This window comes from Pinus tabuliformis, chromosome 9 (assembly GCF_031772625.1).
Source record: "Pinus tabuliformis cultivar Carrire ecotype Pingquan chromosome 9, CPIR1, whole genome shotgun sequence".
Lineage (NCBI taxonomy): Eukaryota > Viridiplantae > Streptophyta > Pinopsida > Pinales > Pinaceae > Pinus > Pinus tabuliformis.
The window spans coordinates 237,408,824-237,432,937 of NC_142307.1; positions in this window are offsets into that span (position 1 = coordinate 237,408,824).

Genomic DNA, 24,114 nt, shown 5'->3' on the forward strand with positions numbered 1-24,114 from the left:
AATTTGTTCCAATAGTCAGCCTTCTGGATGACTCCAGACCTGGTTGTTGGCATAGGTTGTGTCGCCCTTCCTTCCCTGGTATGGCAGTTCCGTTAATTGTGCTACCTTATTTGGGGATAAGCTCTCTCTTCCACCATTCATGGAGACTCCTCCTATTTAAACACTCACCTTTGATATGATCAATGAGTTGGTAAATTCTTGGTTTGAGCAGTGCTGATAGTGCTTTTGATAGATAGTTGGTGTGGGTGTGATAAGTGTGAGAGTGTTGATAGCTTGGGGAAGGTTGTGAGGAGCCCTTGATTTCATGTAAAACTTATGAGTGAGAGAGAGACCTTTGTATGTTGGGAGATCCATCTTCAAAGAGTGAATGCTTGAAGAACATGCTGGCTAGACCCCTCTGAGGAGGGTTGTGACGTCAAGACTTTGGTTGTAAGCTTACTCTTATTTCATTATTACTACAATAAATGATGTTTTCCTATGTCTTGTATGTAATGTACTTGATAGCTCATGACTTCTTGACTTTATGAGTAAATAGTTCATTTTTGTTTTCCGGTTGCGTGCTTTATTGTATTTCCTTTGCTTTGTTTCAGGTTGATCACTCATTGAGGAGAAGGAAGTGAAAGCTGGAGCAGTGCAACGGAACTCCATCGACCACCGGTTGAGGTAGGCCGCCAACTTTGACTGTTTAAGGAAAGCTATTGTTGATTTGTTCTTGTTTGTGACTAGACCCACTCTAGGGCTAGAGGGGTTGCCTCTGTCCGCAGAGGGAACACTTTCCTACATCACAAATTATTGTGTTTTGAATGCTTCTATATGCTGTTTTGATTACATGTTACACAAATTTCTGTCTAATACATAATTGGCTAATGCATCAGTCAATGTGTTTAATCGTCTTGGAATGTGTTGATATGTGATAAAATCAAAATTCCTCTCTAACAATTTAACACGTAAATACAACCTTAAGATCTGATGATCATTGATGGAATAACGCCCATTAAGCTGGTGGACAACAAGCTGAGAGTCCAGATTCACTAGCAATGCACGAATGCCGAGGTTAATAGCCTCGGTGAGTAATTCAATGACAACACTATATTCAGCAACATTGTTTGTGGTACAACCCAGACAAACACCTTGAAGGTCTACTAACTCACCGTGAGGATCGTAGATCACCCATGCTGCAGAATACAGGTTGCATGTACTACGGCAGGCACCATCAGTGAAACCAACGTAAAGTGTACCAGACATCTGCATATGAAGCAAAAAGACACAATAAGCGGCAATCATGCCTACACACCAAGCCAAAGACATGAAAACACACACACACAACACACCTGCTGAAAACACACGTATGTACAAATCAGAGTGCATGGGGTTCATGCGTAATATTTTTCCAAATAAAGCCCATTTCGGGGCTTATATAGAGGTTTCCCTTCATAGTCAATCAGCTCGTAGGCCCCTTTTTATAAAACTCGCTTTACAATATAGGGCTCATGCCACATAGGCTCGAATTTTCCTGCCCCCAGCTTATCATTCGCTTGATCATAAAGCAGGACTAAATCTCCTTCAATAAAAGAACGAGGATGGATAGTATGATCGAAGTGAGTTTTCACTCTCTTCTTCTGTGCTTCAATAGCTAGAGAGGCTAGTCGACGGGTCTCATCTAGTCGCTCTAGGTAGAGAAGGCGTTCTTCTACTGGGGTAGTGTTGGGGAGTAATTCGACAACCAATTTCAACGAAGGGATCTCGCACTCAATCAGAAGGGTAGCCTCCAAACCGTAAACCAATTGGAACGGGGTGAACCTGGTGGCATCCTTCACTGAAGTTCGGTAGGCCCGTAAGGCTGAGAACAACATTAAATTCCAGTTGGACTTGTGCATGCTAACGGTGCTTTGAAGCATTGTAACTAGAACTTTGTTGACATATTCCACTTGGCCATTGTCCTGAGGATAGTATGGTGTTGAACTATCATGCTGTAGGCCCAACTGGGTTGTTAACTCAGTCATCATATGATTACGAAAATGTTTGTCGTGATCAGTGACGATAGCCTGAGGGACTCCGAATCGTGAAATAATATGATGGAAAAAAAATTGCGCCGCTGTGTGACCGTCCTCAGATAGTGTAGGAATTGCCAGGAGGTAGCTACATATTGGGATCTCCACAAAATTCCATCCCTGCATATGGCCAGTCCTCAACAAAGATTGTCTAGTGCTCCAACCACTCACAGAACATTGCCCCCCCATGACACTAGGCGTCCGCCACCTCCTCGTGGCATAACGTGGGCCCACCATGTGATCCTGGGCTCTCGTGGTCTGGGCACGTCCAAGACCATATCCTGCAACTGCAATGCCGGCACCCACTCCAGCATGAGCGGGATCAAGATGGAGCCATAACCAAACTGTTTCGTCTCTCCTCGACGACAGTTGTTAAGTTGTCTTTTCATATTAGCCGTCACTGTTTCTACCCAGTTGAACATGGTCGGATTAAGGCATTCGAGAGCCAACCGTAGTTTGGTCTTCGATGCCTCATGTTGAGCCTCGGAGCCTACTGCCCTGGTTAACATAAATAGAACTGCACGAAGAACCAAGTCTTCTACCGTCGGAATTGCCATCTTCCCGCTCTTTTTCTTTCGCGCTCGGGGGCACACTCGTGCCATTATCATCTCTAGTGACTCGCCCCCGGGACGTTGGCCTTCTAGGATCGGCCTCTCATCGCGATGGGACAATTCGGTCAAAAATTATATTTCTATTGAATCGAACTCGATGTCTCAGCCTCGGATTATGAATTTCCTGTCTGTTGGGTTCCATGCACGGATTATCAACTCTAGCAAACCGGGTTAGGCCGGAAGGTGCAGAGTAAGGAAGAATTTTAGCAATCCACATGCACGTAAAGCGTTTCGGCACCTAGCATTAGCAAAAGCTTCCTCATTATTGGCATCATGAACTCGTTCCTGCCAGACAAACGCCATGACGCCCTGCATGACAACAATAAATGAATTAGAGCTTTGGTTATAAATTTCAATCCATAATTCGCATAAAAAATAGTTTTGCGTCACCATCGCGACTGTTTTTAAAACAGTCGTGATGGCGCGAAGTTCATATTTCAATTTTCTCGCGGTCATCGCGAGAATACACCATATTCTTGCGATGATTGTAGAGCAGTACATGTAAGTCGTGCTCGGTCATCGCAGACTCGAGTGGCAAACCCGTGATGACCGAGCGGCGGACTCCATTCCAAAAATCTGCCCAAACTCACATGCCTAACACTCAAATGCATAAAAAAACCATTGAAATGAAGCACAGGAGGAGGACTACTTACTTGGTAGAAGTTTCACGACGAACCGTCGACAAATGAGGCTGCAATCAGCTCGAGAAAGCAGCTCTGGTTGGTGCTCCAAATTCTCCAATGGTGAATTGAACAGTGCAAATGGTGAAAATAAAATGAATTACCCCCCATTTATAGTAATTTTTTGAAATATTAAAAAATTTCACTTTAGAATATGGGGTTTTACCAATTTTTACATGGTTAATTGGAGTTTTGGTTTCTGCATATATTTATCATTTATGTCGAATGGGTTTTACGTTTGACATGTTTTATGCAGAACTACAGGTCGTGGAGTCACATATACTTCATGTGAACTTGGTCTGTAAAGTCATCTTTAACACTCTTTTCCGACTTGAAAAATGAAAAGACAGCCGAGATATCTCTTTCGACTTGTTAAACGAAATGAAAGGCGGTTTGCTTTAAGCTATTTTCCGACCGTGTAAATGAGAAAAGATTGTTGGGCTTTTGTCATTTCAGGCTCGTTATTGGTTACGAAACAATGTGGTTTTGATCGCTTTTCTACTTTTTCGGGTCGAGATCACTAATCACAAAAAGTACTCCTTGATCGTAATGGTCAAGCGGTTCTTTTGAGTACTGTTTTATACTTTTTTCAGGCTCGAGAGACACAAATTTACGAAAAAGGACCCCCCTGGAGTTTTCTTTTCCGTGTCTTTTTCAAACTCCCTAAACATGAAAAAGACTCCGAGTTTTACCTATGTCTGACTCATTAAACCCTAACGACATTGGACTCGTCACCATGATGAGACTCGAGCTTCTCCTCCCTAGGGCTCGTTAAACTATTACTAGGTTGGATTCGACAATAGGTTTATCATTGATTATTTATGGCAGCTAGTCACTCTTGAACATCGACACTTCTGCTTCTTGTCGGGTTTGGATATCCATACATCGTCATTTGGCCTTCCGAGGGTTTGGGTTGTCATTTAGCCTCATTCCATCTGATCTATTCTGTTTCCATCTGGCCTCTGATCCCTTGGTACCTGAATGCTGCCACCCTCCAAAGTCATGTCGCCGACATGTTCAAGATTATAATCCTTCTACAGTTTAAATCCCCGCCTTTTTCTCTGATACTTTGTTTCACCTCTTGTTCCTTGTCTCGTGTCGTTGATGGGGGAAACATTATGGCCCTCTTGCGACAGGTTGTCTCCTGTCAACATCAGCTCATTATCCAGGAGATTGATCCATAGATCCCTTTTGGTACCTTGGAGCTTGCATGCCTCAATGGCAAGTTCTTCGTGCTTGATGGTCGACTTGCATCATTGGTCGTTGAATGGGTGATTCCACGAGTGTTCGACTTCAACTCATTCTTTACACTTCATGGATTGTACTGGACAATACCTTGAGAACCATTGGCATTATTGGTGGTTTCTCTCGTGCTTGTTAACAGTTTACATCATCGACCGGTAATCAAGCGACTTTCTATCATGCTCGACTTCAGCACCTCTATTCGCATGTTAGAATTTGTACTATGATCATTTGGGTTCAAGCCCCGAACTTAGATTACATATGTTCAGGCTGCGTGGATTGGTTTGTGATTACATGACTTGTTGATGGATAGCTGCGACCATACCTGAGTCTTCATGGATAGCTATGACCATACCTTTATCATTATCATGGTCTCGTTAGCTGGATGGCTACGTCCATACCACAGACCTAGTTCGTATGTCTCTTGGATGGCTGCGTCCATGCCTAGACTACATGTAGTTCACATTAGAGATATCAGTTGTACTTGCACCTGCAGGTTCTTCCAGATGGTATTCTAGCTTAGTTAGTTTTGTAAAGCATTTCACCCCTCCCACTCTCTCAGGCTTCATACTTTAGGGGGCATCTGTTACACAATAATTTGTCACTACCTTCACTCCCAGTCCATCTACTGTGTCATGTGTCCAAGTCAGACGTACTTACACTGAACAAATGCTCTCTTTTGCTGCCAATTGACCCACTTTTCCTAAGTTATCTGCCTCATCGCGACTATGGACTTAATATATGCACTGAATGGTGCTCATGAATAGCCCAGCCGCACTGCTAGTGCGGAAGTACATCTGATTCCTGCGATGGTTCGATTTTATGCACCAACACGGGGCTACTTGTTATCTTTAGCGATGATCTGACCTTCTACATTGCTCACTAGCGATGTCATCGCTGAATCTCAGTTATATACCCGCGATGATCCAGATTGGGCGAATTTGTTCCAACAGTCGGCCTTTTGGATGACTCCAAACCTGGTTGTTGGCATAGGTTGTGTCGCCCTTCCTTCCCTGGTATGGCAGTTCCGTCAATTGTGCTACCTTCTTTGGGGATAATCTCTCTCTTCCACCATTCATGGAGACTCCTTCTCCTATTGAAACACTCACCTTTGATATGATCAATGAGTTGGTAAATTCTTGGTTTGAGCAATGCTGTTAGTGCTTTTGATAGATAGTTGGTGTGGGTGTGATAAGTGTGAGTGTTGATAGCTTGGGGAAGGTTGTGAGGAGCCCTTGATTTCATGTAAAACTTATGAGTGAGAGAGAGACCTTTATATGTTGGGAGATCCATCTTCAAAGAGTGAATGCTTGAAGAACATGCTGGCTGGACCCCTCTGAGGAGGCTTGTGACGTCAAGACTTTGGTTGTAAGCTTACTCTTATTTCATTATTAATACAATCAATGATGTTTTCCTATGTCTTGTATGTAATGTACTTGATAGCTCATGACTTCTTGACTTTGTGAGTAAATAGTTCATTGTTGTTTTCCAGTTACATGCTTTAGTTTAGGTTGATCACTCATTGAGGAGAAGGAAGCGAAAGCCGGAGCAGCACAACGGAACTCCATCAACCACCGGTTGAGGTAGGCCTCCAATTTTGACTGTTTAAGGAAAGCTATTGTTGATCTGTCCTTGTTTGTGACTAGACGCACTCTAGGGCTAGAGGGGTTGCCTCTGTTCGCAGAGGGAACACTTTCCTGCATCACACAACCAAGGCCTGCTCTTCTCCTAAAAGCTCGTTCAGATATTTCTTTTTGAGATGGTTTGCTTCCTCAATTCCCGGTAATTCAAAGTAGTGGAAGTCTTCCTCTTGATTTGCATCAACCTCCAATTTCCTCTTCTGGGGTTGTTTATCTTAAGTTGATGCCAAATATTTATCAATATTTGAATAGCTTTTGGAATATTAGGATTTTACTCCATTGCCTCCAAGGTAGAGAGGGAATTATTGTCGTCCATTTGCTACAAGGGTTGAAAATGTCGATCCCTCTGGTTCTGTCTTCTTGCTATGACCTTGGTAAAACCTTTGGTCCTTGATGCTCCTCCAACAATTTTCTATTTCCTTTGCAACCAAAAATATCTAAAAAAGTGAATTTTCTCATGAAAGTGGAGGCATCGAAAAGGTACATGTTCATAATCAATTGGTTGATTCCATATATCTCCCTGGTAATCCAACTCTAAGAATTCTGACAAGGGATGAGAGATATTGATGTACACACATAAACGAGCATAAGACATGTTATTATCTCATTTATTGACCTGCAAAATCTTTAGAAAAAGCCCTAATATGTTTCCAGTGTCTTCCAGAATTTTTGGGATCCAAAAATTGACATGAAGAGAGTACAGTTGTACCCAAACCATTGCCGCTAAAAACTTCTCTTTTTCTGGATTAAAACAAGCTTCTCAATGTCTGATATAGAGCCCAAAATTTTTGTAAAAATAGGTTCCTCCCTAAAAAATTCGGCCTTTATCCTCTAGGTTCGAAAATATTACCATAAAGAAACCCTTCGACCCCAATATTAAGTCAAGTTCCTCTTTAGGTTGCTAGGTTTATTGAATCCATCTCTCCAACTTTTTCTCCATAGGCCAACCGCCGATAAATTTACATATGAAAGAATGGGCTCTCATATGCTTTCTATGGTCATCCAGGCATTTTGAAGGTATTACAAATCTAGGGTTTTAATCCCTAGATCCTGATTTACATTTATCACCTATAATAGGTGACTATAGAGACCCATAGGTTCCCCCCATTAGATCCCTTTTATCTCCCAATTGAATAGATTTTCTAGCTAGAGCATTTCGGAAGGAGGGGAAACCCACCCCTGCCTTAACACTCATCCTTGAGTATCCCACAACCATCAAACCAAACAAACCTTGATAATGAGTGAACAAGAGCAAACCCTAACTCTAACTATCAAAACCCACTAAGACCAGAATCTTTGAAATTTATAAAACTAAATTTATAGTTTTAATAAATTTTAAAAGAATTGAATACTAATCATAGGATTACTTTCATTTCCCATATAATATATTCTTTGTTTGAAAGTTATTTAAATTAATGAAATCATTTTTAGAAATTTCTTCTTGTTTTATAATTATGTTAATAAGCATGTCTATTTCGAAATAGGTTTTTTTAATTTTAATTTAATTATCGATAATTAATAAATGGATGGTAGGGATTTTTTTTTTTAGCATATCCACAAAATATTTTTAGTACTAATCAGGAAAGAAAGTTGAGATTTACTTTAAAGGTATTTATTTATTTTTTATTTTCAATTTAATTAAAAAATGTCATGAAATTAAATTATATATATATCTATATATATATATATATATATATATATATATATATATATATATATATATATATATATATATATATATATAACCACGGTGAGTCAATAATTGTTGAGTAATTTGGGCTATGCTCGAGATTAAACATTCGGGTTGTCATTATAACATAGCAATATATATGAATTCGCAATAGCTGAGACCCCAGCCCCACCATTTGGGAGGAATCTCAATTCTAGGGGTCACCTACCCTTTAAGGCTTATCACAGTGGTCCAACATGTCCAGAGGATTGAACCTAAATAGGGAAGATTACAAACAATTTCTCTCACCACTAGAACTAAACCCAAGCTGTGTGTGTGTGTGTGTGTGTGTGTGTGTGTGTGTGAGAGAGAGAGAGAGAGAGAGATTTTTACTATATAATGACTTATGGTTTTCAAGCATGAGCTATTGATAAGCCATGGTATTGTAACAAAGCCTATTTACAAATTTAAAAATCTTCATATTAAAGTGGGGTTGAATCTCAATAAGTTAAGAATATTGTTATATATATATAGTTAATAATAATCATAATAATAATTTAAATTAAGGTTATAATTTAGTTATTTTGTGTGTGTGTGTGTGTGTGTGTTTTAATCTTTAGCAATTTGAGATATATTATGATGGAAGTGTTTTGATACTTTTCATGTGTTGATGTCTATGGATCATTAACAACTTTTTAATATATGTCTAGGCTAATTATTAATATTAATTAAATTTTTTCTATATTATTATATAACAAAAATACTTGTATTTATAGATAAAAAAATTAACTGCTCATAAAAATACTTTAACTATTTTAGAATTGATGGTTCTATGGTTTGAATAATGTTAAGCTTCTTTTTATGGATCCATCACATTGATGATTTTAATTCTAATCGTCAAGTGTGGTTCATCATTATCATCATTCCAAATTGGTGATTTTGTAATCACCAATGTAATGAATCTCCAAGAAAAAAGTCAAACTAAATAACTATTTTTAAACTAGCCTAGATCCATCTTAACTTCAGATATACAAAGCGCCTAGAGGGATCAATCTCTTTTTACTCTAAAATAGGTTTGCACCTTAAGAGATTTTATCCCTCTCAACACTTGGTAGATCTAGAGTTAATATGAATCTAGGTTGGTTTAATTATTAATCATAATTGACTATAATTATAATTATAATTTTATGTTTTTCATTTTTTTTTAATTTAAACTTAAATTAAATTAATTTAATTTTTGGAGAGTCAAAATGTTAAACATGACATTACAACATCTCTACCATACTAATTTGAAGAGTTTTGTGATTGTTATTTTATTATTATTATTACTATTTTTAGTTGTAATTTTAATTTTAATTTATTTTTGACCGATTCATAATATCAAACATTGTAACATCTCCAGAATATGAGACTAGAGAGTGCATCTTGACACAATTACTATAATTTAAAATTAATACTAAATCAATAATATAAACGCACACACACGCACACACACACATTTCATTGAAGAAATTAATTGTTATTGATGTCAAAGGGACTTTAATTGAGGATGGTATTATAATAGGCTCATAGAGGACTTCAATCCCTTTCCAACGATCTTTTACTTTCCCCCTAATTCCACTTTGTTGGAGAGTAAATGAATTTAGAAGTTGAAGACCCATATTTTTTCAAGCCTACATGAGTCGGCTTACATATACACAAGTCAGCCTCCCTAAGATACATGTCCATTCAATATAGGGTTGAACAAGTATAAACAAAAGTTTTGGTTTCTCCATTTCATCAATCAACTCAGTCAAGAAAAGAATACATTCGATCTGAGGTGAGATAAAAGAGTTCACAACTCGTGAACTAAGGAACAATTCAAGAAGCCAAAACGAGGAATCAGGGAGTTTTCTTTTGGGTGATATTTCCTATGTTTCTTTTGGAATTCATTTAGAGCAGTGGTTATATTTCTTTGTGGCTCATTGAGCCTAATACAAGACTTCAAATTCACTCCCCCCATAGATGCTTGTGGCAAGAACAAGCCTGCAACTTTGGCCATGTGGTGACTTGCAACAAGGTAGACACACCTGCAACTTTTGGCCATGTAAAAGTCCTTGTAATAGGGCACAAACCTTGACCATTTCTGTGGACAAGAACCTCAGTCTTCATCCTTCTCTATGGGGCATAATCTCACTTTTTTATCGACCTATGGAAAGACATTATTACCTTTGATCTTAGCCCCTGATCTCAACCCATCTTTGGGGTCAATTTGGAGTAGACTTATACAAACTTTATGTAACAGTACTCTCCCACATTTACCCAAGCTAACCGGTCAACCAGGTTAAAAATGTGATGAGGAGTTACTATGATATGATTCAATCTCCTAGATCACCTTAAGGAAGTAGAATTGACAAAACAAAACCTTACTGACCTTCCTTAGGTGCTACAATATCCCCAAGGGCTAAACCACCCCTCTAGGTGTCCAAACCCTGAGTTAAATTGAATTTTCACTGACCTGGACTCCCAGACACATGAAAGATCATGCATCCATGTGACTGTAGGCCTCAAGTTGCATGCATAACCACTGCAAGGGTGCAATTGCAGTCTTTTTCAGCGAATTTTGTGTTTGCTACTGCAAGATTTGAGCCACTTTTTTTGGGTTAGTCTCCAGACCACTGCCAAAACTTGATGAGACTTTCGAAGACATTAAATGACACCAAGACAAAGCCTCTAACACAAAACTTGGTCAAAGAATTTACCTAACAATGCATAAACATGACAAAAATTTCGTCAAACACATGATGAACATGAAATCTACAGGTCATAAATACACATCTGAACATAGGGGTATCATACTTATATGAGAATCATAAAGAAGGACTTATGCCTCCTCATAATAACTACAATAACATATATTATATCACGCATTCAATAACCATTCATTTACCAATCAAAACATGCCAAGAGCCATATACAATATACATCATATAATCAACATATCATCAACATATAAACCAACAAATAACCAACATATAAACCAATGCAACTTAGCCATAATGTCACCATAATAATCAATACATATGCTCATAGATCATAATATAAAAAACCTCTTATTAACATATTAAAATGCCAACCAAGTCAAGGACTTCCATGCACCACATAACCATAGACATGGTTGAAACAAATCTTTCTTTTAGCTAATCACCCCCGTGCCATATTCCAAGTATGAATATGGGATCTCATGGAATAACAAGAAAATAAAAAAACAGGGTTTCCAAGGGAAAAACCACCTCAACCCTCAACCAGGGATTCCACCTAAAGGTCGGAAATCACTAAACATCACCAAATCGGTCTCTACCCAAGCTATCAAGGGCTCGAGAGCGTTTGTTGCAATCAAGGCTTCCAGGACTAGTAAATCAACCCACAGTTTCCGCTGGGCTCCTGAGCATTTGTCCAGCCAAGGCTTCTAGGACTAGTAGCTCAACACTCCAAGGGTTCTATAGTGTTTTTCCAACCATTACTTCAAGGACTAGTAACTCAACCCAAGTTGTTACAGGGCTTCCAAATAATTTGTCCAACCAAGGCTCCAAGAAAGAATAACTCAACCCACAACCATAAGGAACATGAGTACCAATCAGAAAAATAAATGGGAAACCCACAATGCCATGGATATCCAAAAAATGGAAAGGCTATGAAAAACCACTATCCATCAAGGAAATCCTCCATGCCAATGAAAAATCATAACCAAGAAATCAGTTGCATGTGCCATGCATGCCAAAACTAGTAAGGAAATCATACATGCAAATTGGTATCTCCAAATAAATCGATTTGTAGTTGTTGATCCCGTTGTCCCCTTATGATTTCATGTTTTTCCTTTTCATTCTTGCTCTAAATCCCAAGTATGTCGCACTCCTCCAAGATTTCTCCAAGAAAACTCTACATGTGAAAGAGTATGACAGAGAGAATAGAATACAAAGTTCCAAGAAAAAGCCAACAAAATCCTCATTCACTGACAAAGCCATGAATTGATCCTCATAAACCTCTTAATCATTGAGGCCTATAATTTCTTCATTTTCCATTATTTTTCCTTCATTTTCCTCCTCACATGCAACATGTGACCTTTCACCTTCCTTTTCTCCTAATTTTCTTTATTTCCATAAATAAAATACCAATTAATGCCTCATGCCTTTCCAAAACCTTTGCCATTTCCTTTACTAATTTCCATAGCCATAATAAATGAAGTGAGATCCCACTAAGATGTTTTTCCCACCATTCATCTTCGAATATGTGTCCCATGACCTTGGTCTTATAGTTTTTACATGGAAATCAACAAGGGGTTATTACAAAACCCTTCCCCTTGGGGGAACACCGTCCTTGGTGTTTAATCACACCTATAAACCAACAAGCCGCTGAACAAAAAAGATACTGCCTATGGAGCTTTATAACATAGCTCGTTGCAGTATTTACTATGAACACTGCCAAAAACATGGCAATCATATTGTTTACTTAAGTTTTATAACACAACTCAATACAATATTTACAATAATATACACATATGCACATTTTCTCAACCAACAAATATACAGTGCCCATATCAGCAACAAGGGAATCTAGAGGCTTACACCTCCACCCTCAAAGTAATACTAGGATTGACCTCCTTCCTAGGAGGTCTAGAATCCATTGCTAGAGTCAAAGCTGCAACCAATGTCTAGCACTACAATTGTGCGCCACTTATCCTCTAAGTGAATAGTTACTGACTCATTGTTTTAGGTCACACGCCTAATGTGCATATGATTCCATCTGGGAATGATAATGACAAAAAAAAATCCATCCTTGACCTTCCCTTCTCTGCTACACAGTCCCTCGAGCAATCCGGTCACCCCCTTTTGTGCACTCACACAGCTTCCAAATTTCGTTGGGCATCCCCTTCTCTTCTACATAATCCCTTGGGTGACCCCTCCCTTGGCAAGGTTTCCTCGCATCATAATTTCCAAACACCAAGGCATATCCCTACCTCGAAACCATCATATTGGTTATAACATGCTCATGGAAATCAATGGACACTATTGGGTACCAATGTCCCACAATGGCCTTGCTCTTGAAGTGCTTTACCAACATAATCTTGCTTATTTTGATTCCTTTTGTTGTTGTTGCTAATGCTTGCAGTTAGTTTCAACCACCCAACTGGGCATTTTCATGCTTTCTTGTATCAAGCACATAGCTTCCATTAGATTTAAAATAAATTGAAATAAATTCAAATCACACCTCATTGGTGGCTCATCAACAAAGTACACTTTCCATTATGTTTACTTTTTGTCACAAAAAGTCAAACTAGCATCTTTGACCAAATCATCATGTCTAAACACATCACATCCGGTTAGCTCAAAACACAACCATCATAATCAAAATAATAGATCACATGTAACCCTCATAAAGTAGAGTCATAGATCATATGCATAATTAAAACTGAAATAAAATAATGATACTTATCCTTTAATCAACCCTTAACTTCTACCTTTATCTTTTTTACTTTATGTACACACATCAACATCGGTTGCCACACTCAAAAAACATACAGTTCCTTCTCTTCAACCAAGTACACATACACATGGTGTGCATCACACACATACAACCACACCTAGCATACAACACCATACAATATAATAACCTACACCTAACATACAACACATACACCTACACCCGTCATACACCACAACATATACACCTTCATCTAGTGTATGCTGCAACACATACACCTACCCTCGATGTACACCACAACACAATATATACACCTACCTCCAGTGTACAACACAACACAATACATATACATACACAAAGTGCAACATAATGAACACACATGTCATGATATCACGACCATGAAATTCACATAAACAATACCACACGTACGCAAAACATCGTGTACACCATGTACACAATACCACATGTGCACATCACAACATGTGCGACATGCACACAATACCACAATGTACAACAATACCACATGTACAACATGTACACAGTACCACCTGTACACAACACCACCTATACATAATGCCACCTGCACAATGTGTGCACAACACCACATGAATTACATGTACATAACACTTATACAAAACACCACATGCATGACATGTACACATCACCACATGCACAACATGTACACAACACCACCTGCACACAACACCCCATGTATAACATGTACATGACACCACATTTACAGTCATACACACAACACCACATGTATATATCACCATATGTACAATGATGCACACAACACCACATGTACACAACACCACATATGCGACATGCACAATGTTGATTTGTGTAGCTTGGGAAGTACTCCAAGCCCTAGGGTTTAGGATTTGGAGGGAAAAGTGCCACAAGAGTCACTTGTGGGCTTGGAACCCAAGTATGGGGTTTTGCACCAAATCGTGTTTTGTGTATTTACGGGAGAAAATTTCTACATGATATGGCATGAGACGACAGACGACGGAAAGAAGAATCTAACTCTTCGAGAATCGTCGAATTCTGAGTTGTCGAAGTGGAGATATGAATTTTAGAATGTAATTTTGGGTTGACACCATAAGTGTCAAGGTTGACCTGAGGTTATGTTAGGCTCATGATAGCTGGACAACCCTAAAATGTGATGCTTTGGAACCTCTCTCTTTGATATAAATAAAGGGTGAGTATGAGGCTTATTCCTCATCCTTTTGTTCAATGCATACCTTAAGGAAAACTCGTGGAGGAAGGGAGATCTTTGTTTTGAGGCCGCAACAAGGGAGGCTAGGGAAGCGTGGGTTGGAGGATTGTTTCAAGGGTAGAATAGGGTTTGAAGATTGCTATTGGAGGTCGAGTATGCTGGCTTCTAGGCTAAGGCCTTAAGAGATGGAAACAAATATTTTCGGGGTTGGTTTGTATGATTGCCAATGGACTATGGTAGTGTTCGAAGGTAGCATATTGCAACAAAAGTGTTGTGTGACAGCAACAAGGCTTGTGTGGGCTATTTGAAAGGTTGGTTTTAGCCCTTATCCTCAACGTGGAGGAGGAGTGTATCTCCTAGCCTAAATTGCAATTTTCTAGAGAGTTGTTTGTGGACTATTGGAGAAGTTTAGGGTTTTAGAAATGTTCCCTAGTGTCCTAACTAGAATAGTGACGAACAACAGTGTGCAAGAAGATTTGGAGCAGCATTTGGAGGTGCGTTGGGTTAAATAAGTTGACCATAATTGGATCAGAATTGGAGTAGCTTATGGGAGCTCTGTATTGGGATTTTATTGAGTGATAAGTAACCCCAATTAGCAGTAGATTATGCAGCGAAGGATTGGGCAGCATTGGTTTGGTGGAGGGAAACGTGTTGATAGCCCAAAGTAGCTCTTGATGATCATCTTGAAGTGACGAAGAGGAGATGAAGATTGGGTAAAGTTTGGTGCCGAATTGAAGTACCTTGATGGACAAAGGTGACTACTAGCCTGGTAGTTTGGATCTCGGGAATTGGCCAACCCAGAGAGAAGATTCAATCAGCCCGCGTACGTACTATAGAAGTGACTTGTAGTAGTGTTAGGTGGAATCCCTCTTGGAGTTTTGATGTGTTTTCCTTTGAAGGACTAAGGGGTAGCTAGTGAGCAGTGCGGGAGCAAAGGACCGACAAGACAAGATATGACATCGAAGCGAATAAAGAGGTTTTTCATTGTATCTTGTATACCATAGACTATTGTATTATTCATATTTGGTTTAATATAGCGAAGATTGATGTTGTACATATTATACAATTTTTAAAAAACCATGTATATTTGTGCATGTGTGATTTACTGCTTTATATAACAATTGTGAGAAGTAGTTTATGGTTGAGATTCTTGGTTTGGTAGCATCAGTGATTTTAAGACTCTAACCTAGACCCAAGGTCGCGTAAATTCAATATGGTATCAAAGTGAGTCTAAGGTATGTTGGAAGTAAGTAAATCAGATTTGTGCACAACGATGTACATCTTAAGAGGGAGTTGGTCACATTGTAGGTGACAATGTAAAAGTTGCAGGCAGGTCTCCCGTATGAGGACAGGTTGGAGGGGTTGTCCAAATATAGTCCTTGGAAGAAAAGGATCAAGTAGGTCTTGCAGGTCAACAGGATCTGTGAGTTAATCATGGAAGAGGTTAAGAAGCCAACCGACCCTAAGGAGCTGGAAATATATGAAGATTTAGTTGCAAGGGTGAGATTGATCATCCTAGATGGTGTGAAGGATGCCCTATTACCTCATTTTTCCAGGAAGAAAAATGCACATGAGATGTGGATGGCTCTTTAGAATTTGTTCTAGAATAAGAATGAGAACCGGGTTATTGGTATTGGAGGATAAGTTGAAGTCCACCAAGATGATAAAGGGTGAAAGTGTGACCTCGTATTTGATGAGATTGTCTTAGGTCAATGATGAGCTTGCTGCCATCGGTTTGACTATCTCATAGTGAGATATGGTATGGATTGCCTTGAAAGGGTTCACCGAGGAATGGAAGCCCTTCATCAAAGGAATCATTTCCAGAGAAAAGTTGACATATTGGGATAGGTTGTGGGATGACTTCATTCATGAAGAGTTGCAAGACGGGGATCTTCATCCAAAGTAGAAGTATTTCAATGGTCATGTGGCACTTGCAACACGAATGAAGGGTAAGCAGAAGAAGGAATTGAGTATGGTAAAATGTTTCAATTGTGATGAGATGGGTCATTATTTTTCAGGATGTCCAATGAATAAGAAGGGAGATGATAAAAATAGGAAAGGAAAACAGGTCGTCGGTGTTGCCACTTTAACTAAGATAGATGATCTCACCAGGATATTGAAAGAGGATGAATTTGCTATGTTTTCTAATTTCTCGCAGGGTACTATTGATGAGGATGGTTGGTACGTGTATAGTGGTGCGACAAAGCATGTGACGTGGTCACAAGAGGTTTTTGAGACTCTAGCTAAATGGGACTCGAAGTTGCACATGGTGTTGGGCGAAAAGAACCTATTAGAGATCCGAGGATTGGGTCTTGTGCCATTTAGGATGGAGACAGGACATGTGATGTGAGTCCAGGATGTATTGTTTGTACCAGGACTCATATATAGCATGATTTCTATCTCGATGATCGAGAGGAATGGGTTTGAGGTCTTGTACCAGGATGGGAAGGTACGACTCGGGCCTAGAGGCTCTAAGTCTGATGGAATTGTACTTGGAGTTAGAGAGCATGGTATATATAGGCTAACGGGAAAGCCTATGGATCATGAGAAGTAGGTGCAGATCCCAGAGAAGCAGGAGAAAGTTTAGGTGTAGGTGCAGGCTTCAGAGGAGAAGGTACAGGTTCCCATGAAGAAGGTGCACTTTCCAGAGAATAAATTCCAGGTTCCAGAGACTCAGAGGGAGTCTAGTTTGAGAGGGAGATTGCAATTTTAAGGGAGACTTTACAGCCCAATAAGAGTCTGTGCTCATTGGGGAGCAAGGGTGCTCCTACTATTGTCACTCACTACTTTTTCAATCACTAGTCGCTTCAAAAGCCAAATAGCAGTGGTGTTTGATGCCAAATTTTGAGCCACATAAGCTGTGAGAGCCAAACCCGAGCCTATCCAATGTGTAGTGCTTGGAAATATATTTTTGGTGGTATATAAGTTATCGAGAAAACTAGTGTCCATTCAGAGCTGCTAGTCCCACTAAGACAGGTAGCTATCTTAGAAACAAACAATTTAACGTCACTTGTGTTTTCCTTTATGAGAGATAGATGAGAGAGAAGCAGAGAGTACCAACCTCATTCTTTCGCTTAGCTCCTTGCTTGTTTCCTCCCTCCTTTGATAGAAATTTTGCCACTCCTTCCTCACTTGTCCCACTTAAAAGAACACCTGTAGAGCCAAAGCAGCAAAATACCATCAAAGCATAGAGATCTATAACCATAAACAATGTAGGATCAGATGTACATTAACCATACAAATGCATAGACCAATACAAGATTCAGAAATATACAAGTATATGGAGGAAAACTCAAATAACTTTATTGATAGAAGTAGTAGAAGAGAGGATTAAAACCAAGCTATCTGATCTAGCCCCATCCTCCCAGCATGAAAGCCCTATTCACCTCATGAAAAGCTAGATCACCCAACAATACAATGTTTCATAGAGAAACCAACAGCACTTCATTACAAAATACAAAATTCCAGCCTTTGGATCTCTAGGATGAGGGATCCATAAATAGATGTTTGAAGGGGGGTGAGTCAGCTTACGAGTTTTTAATTAGTCTCATTTCAATGATAGTTCTTGGTTCCACTTGGAGATTTCATTGATCTCTTACTCATCCCTAGGTGAATTCTGAGAGGCAAGTGTCATATGAGAAGTTTCTGGAAGATTACTTGATCATCCACTTAGCAAACTGTTTCTGCCATTTGTCTATTCTTGCTCATTTCACCCTACAGAAGGCCTTTTCAATTTGCATCACACCTCCTGTGTGTAGTAGGTGAGATGCATTGCACCCTGACCATGGAGCAGGTGAGATGGTCCAATTTTGACCAATTCTAAGTAGTTTTTCAGGGAGAACTTCTGGGAAATGATGTAATCAGTTGACCTTGTTCCTTTAGGGTATGAAACAACACTTTTAGGGGTTTAGAAGCCCTTGGTTTATGGACATATGTGATTGGGGTTGCAGTGCCCAAATATCTCTATAACAGTTGCCCCCTAAAGCATGAGGTTTTAAATCTTCTGATGTCGGGTGAAATGCTTTATCATGAGGATCCGAGGTTTTTCGAACTGGAAGGTGACCTATAATAAGATACAGTAAAATAAATTATCTTCATAATATTTTCATGATCTAGCTGAGGTGCGAATTCCCATGCTCAGCTTTATAAATTCATTTTCATGTACATAGGACAGACAACCGTCTGTGTGGCAGACTGATGATTCTGATAGAGCCATCATCCCTTAGCTTGGATGATTATCTGTGTAGCTATGATGTACATTTGATGTCTTTATTTTCCTAAATATATCGTAGCCCGAATGGATGAAAATAGATCTGGGGTCTTCAAACTCGTTCAATCTTCGGCCGGAGTACAAGTCGATCCATATGAAAAGATCTTCTGGTGTCGAACATGGAAAGACATCACCTGATTACCAGCCAATGATGTAAGTTGTTATAAACAGGCGCGAGAGGAATCACCAATAATGATAATGACCCTCAAGGTACTATAGTAAAATTGACGTGGTGTGTGTTAGGGTCCCACCCTAACCCCCTTATTTATGTAGTGGGATCAAGTCATAGTAAAGAGTCAATAAAGCCCATATTAATAATTGTAAGTGGTTAACCCACAATTAATGACGGGACCACAGTTAGTTGCAAATGGGCCATGGTATTAGATAGATGGTATTAATAAAACCCATGGTATTGATCCATGGTATTGCATGTATGAGTCATATATAAAGGATAGAGACTCCCTGCGAGGAGCATCAAGTCTTATTTTTGTATCGAGCTTTGCTCTATTGGAGGTTGCCCCCTCGAAGAGGCCAGTGAACATTGCTTTTTGAATAATAAAATATTTGCTGTTGTCTCTCACTATTCTATGTTCTGGGTATCTTTCTTCGCATATTCTATATTTGGGTATCTTTTGCAGGTTAAAAGCATAACAAGTGGTATCAGAGCACTTTCCAGGGCTGGTGGGATCTCCATTTCTTAGCAAATTTTGTTTTTTTTTTTTTGGCTAGAGACGTGTTCCGACATCTTTAAACCACGAGATCTGTCGTTGAGTGCATAAACCTGTGGATTTGGGGAGGCATGCATGCAGGAAATACAAGAGGTGGTCATGCTTGTTGGACTCCCTTGTAACCCCTGTGGGTACCCCTTCGAGTAGTAGCGAATTAGACAGAACCGCGTACGGACTGTCTTCTAAGTACCTTCTGGGTATATTGGAAGCCCCTTAGCTCCTCTGCAACCTCGCCATAGGTAAACCGTCAGCCGTCTTGCTGTTACAGTACACCAAGAACAGTGCTCAGAGAGATTACTCGCCCGTACGATAAGGTAGTCGGGTTGTATGGCTAAGGGTAAAGTTGATCCTCCTTAGTTAGAGCCCTAAAACATTGGGCCGAGTACTATTTTCAGACCCTTATGTATATTGCGATCTGTAGCACCTGCCACACCTCAAGACCATAGTTCCCTTTTCTATCTGGGGATCACGCATCATCTCTACCAGATCCGCTCACGCAAAGGGGTGTAGCAACAACAGACATCAGTCCCGCAATTCCGAGTTAGCAGACCAGCCATTCTGATCTATTAGATCCATCAGATCCGCAATAGCAATCTGTTATGCCGCTTAGAGCTATCCGATCTCTCAGATCCACCTGATCTGAGTAGTTGTGTGGCGTTCCTATATCGGGGCATGATTTTCGCAGGACTTTTAGTAGCATTGACATTTTGAGGATTCGACTACTGTAGTATTCCTAAGAAAGGAGTAAAACTCCGTTAGGAGTTTTCTAAGATCTCCCGGGGCGCCTATTGGTGATCTAGCCATCAGAATCAGAACAACGAGCTGAGCACGGTGGTACCATTCAATTCTTAGTGAATTTTTTTTTTGGGCAGTCCCAATTGTCAAGAACATCAGGTCGGTGCATGCTAGAAACTAGAGCTCAAGCTATGGCCAATGAGAGGATGGAAAAACTTGAAGAATCCTTGCAATCCCTCCAAATTCAGCTTGACCGACTAACTAGCATAATCCCGAAGGGCAAGGAGCAAGCCCATGAGGAGGCGTATATTGGCAATGGACATAGTGAGGGTGAGTCTAGCCACTCTCTTCACCTCGGGGGCCCCCAACAAAAATCTCGTCCGCGACCTCCCAAGTTGGATATGCATAAATTTGATGGTTCTCACCCGGCAACATGGATAGCACAAATGGAGTAGTATTTCAATCTGAATAACATCTTAGATAATGAGACTCAACTTATGGTGGGGAGCATGTACTTGAACAATGAAAGGTGGCAATGGTGGGAATGGCATCAACGTTGCAATGGACCTTTTATGACTTGGACCTCCTTCAAAAAATATCTTACAGAACACTTTGACCAGGAATCTTCTTTTTTGGGTCATCTTACTAAGCTTCGACAGACTGGCACAGTGGATGAATATATTACAGCCTTTGAAGCCTTAGCCTTCCACACTAGGGGTCTCTCAGATGTGTTCTACACGGAATGTTTTATCAGCGGTCTTAAAGAAGCCATAAAAGCCCACGTCTTACTGCACCACCCTCCCACATGGACATAGGCTTGTAAGGTAGCTTGTAACATGGAACGTGCATTAGCAGCCTAGTACAGTCGCCCAAATTTCACCGCTAAGGTTCGCCCCCCATAGGCTCACATCACGACTCAAACACTTAAGGTTCAGAAGGTGTCACCTGCAGAAATGGCCGAAAGAAGAAAGCAAGGATTATGTTACTACTGTGATGAAAAATACTCCCCAGGTCATAAATGCAAGGAGCCCAAATTTTTTCAAATTGATGCCACTGATTATAGCTCATCGGAGGAAGATCCACCACTGGAGGAATAGGAGGCGGTAGAAGAAGACAACCAAAAGGACAATGTCCCTGACGAACCAGTTATTTCATTGCATGCTTTGGCACGGATTTCTTCACCTCAAACTCTCAAAATCATAGGTTTTATTAAACATCGCCCAGTAGTAGTCTTGATTGATAGTGGAAGTACACATAATTTCATCCATCAAAAAGTCACGGAAGCAGTGCATTGTTTTGTACGAGCAGTTTCTAACTTCCAAGTCCAAACTGCGGATAGGGGCACAATGAAATGTGAAGGCCGCTCTGAAAATGTCAAACTTTAAATGGGGGATTATCAGTTGAAGACCCACATGTTTGCCATACACATGGAAGGGTGCGACATTGTCCTCGGTGCTGAATGGCTTCACACTCTTGGGCCAATCACAATGGATTTCCAGGAGTTATATATGAGTTTTAAGCAGAACAACTCCACACATACCCTCCATGGACTCTAGGCGGGAGCTCCCTCTATCATCAGCTCGCATAGGATGGAAAAATTGCTAAAAAAAGGGCCATCATGGAGTTATAGCTCAATTTAATGCCATCCAGGCAGTCAAAACCAAAGCTCTGCCGATTCATCCTGAGATGCAACATATTTTAAATAACCATCTGCTAGTCTTTGACAGGCCTCATGAGCTTCCACCCTCGAGAGGGGAACATGATCATAGCATCACCTTGGTTCTAGGGGCCCAACCCCCAAATGTGCCCCCATACAGATATCCGTTCACCCAAAAGAATGAAATAGAAAAAATAATCAAGGAACTTTTGGAAGCAGGTGTCATTCGTCCCAGCATTAGTCCTTATTCATCACTGGTGGTCATGGTGCTCAAGAAAGATGGGGAGTGGCAGATGTGTCCAGACTTCAGAGCCCTCAATAATTTGACAGTCAAAGATAAATTTCCCATCCCGGTGGTTGACGATTTGCTGGATGAACTCAATGGGGCTCAATTCTTCACTAAGCTGGATCTTCGCTCAGGTTACCACCAAATTCGTATGAAGGAAGTTGACATTCCAAAGACTGCTTTCTGAACTCATGAAGGCCATTATGAGTTCATGGTAATGCCATTCAGTCTTTGTAATGCCCCATCTACTTTTCAGAGCCTTATGAACCACCTTCTCAAACCATATCTCAGGAAATTTGTCCTTGTCTTCTTCAATGACATCCTCATCTATAGTTGCACTTGGGCCGCACATCTTCAGCATGTAGATCTACTCTTGCAACTTCTCCGCAAGCATAAATTATTTGTCAAGATGTCCAAGTGTTCGTTTGGCATGGAAGAAGTTGAGTATTTGGGCCACATTGTTGGGCGTGAAGGTGTCAAGGTGGACCCCAAAAAGATCCAGGCAATGCAGGATTGGCCTCAACCTAAGACCTTGAAGAGCCTGAGAGGATTTTTGGGTCTCACAGGCTATTATCGCAAATTTGTCCACAATTATGGTCGAATAGCGAAGCCCCTCACTCAACTCCTGAAGAAAAATTCATTCTTCTAGAATGAGGACGCACAACAAGCATTTACAGCTCTCAAAAATGCCATGTGTTCCACTCCAGTCTTAGCACTACCTCACTTCACCAAATCTTTTGTCATTGAATGTGATGCTTTGGGTACGGGTATTGGGGCGGTCTTAATGCAGGAAGGGCGACCTTTGACCTTCAAAAGCCAACAACTAAGTGGGAATAATTGGGCCAATCTACCTATGAGAAGGAAATGATGGCCATTTTACATGCAGTAGAGACCTGGTGACCTTACTTATTGGGGCGACGTTTCCAAATCCGCACAAACCATCACAGTCTTAAATATTTTTTGGAGCAATGCCTATCCTCCCCACAACAAAATAAATGGCTCGCCAAAATGTTGGGATATGATTATGAGATCATTTACAAGAAAGGGCAAGAAAATAGTGTAGGAGATGCATTATCTCGCCAATTTGAGGAGGGAAGTAGCCTGCTAGAAATTTCCCTTCCCATTCCGAAATGGATTGAAGAAGCTTGTAGGGAATGGTTTTCACATCCTGAGCTCTCCCAACTCATTTCTCAATTGCAGTCGGATCCAAATTCCACCAAGGGCTACTCGTGGCAGGATGAGATTCTTCGCTACAGGGACAGAGTCGTAATATCACCAACATCCACCCTCAAAAATCGCATTTTGGCAGAATTGCACTCATCCCCCATTGCAGGACATTCATGCTTTCAGAAGACGTATGCTCGCACCAGAAGATCATCTTTTTGGACAGGAATGAAAAAGGACATCCTCATTTTTGCAGCAGAATGCGATGTCTATCAACGCCACAAAGGGCAGACTGTCAAAGCACCAAGCACATTACAACCGTTGCCCATCCCAGCAGCAATATGGATGGAGGTTTCTATGGATTTCATTACAGGTCTTCCAAAGTCAGGAAACAATTCAGTCATCATGGTGGTTGTGGACAAACTTTGGAAGTATGCTCATTTCTGCGCCCTACCCCACCCATTTACACTGACTTTGGTCGCTCAATCTTTCATGGATCAGATCTTCAAATTGCATGGCATGCCCACTTCTATTGTGTCCGATCGCGACCCGATCTTCACCAGTAATTTTTGGCAGGAACACTTCAGGCTACAAGGCACCAAACTAAAACTCAGTACTTCTTATCATCCACAAACGAATGGTCAAACGGAAGTCGTCAACAAATGTCTGGAAACCTACCTTAGGTGTTTCACTTCAGAA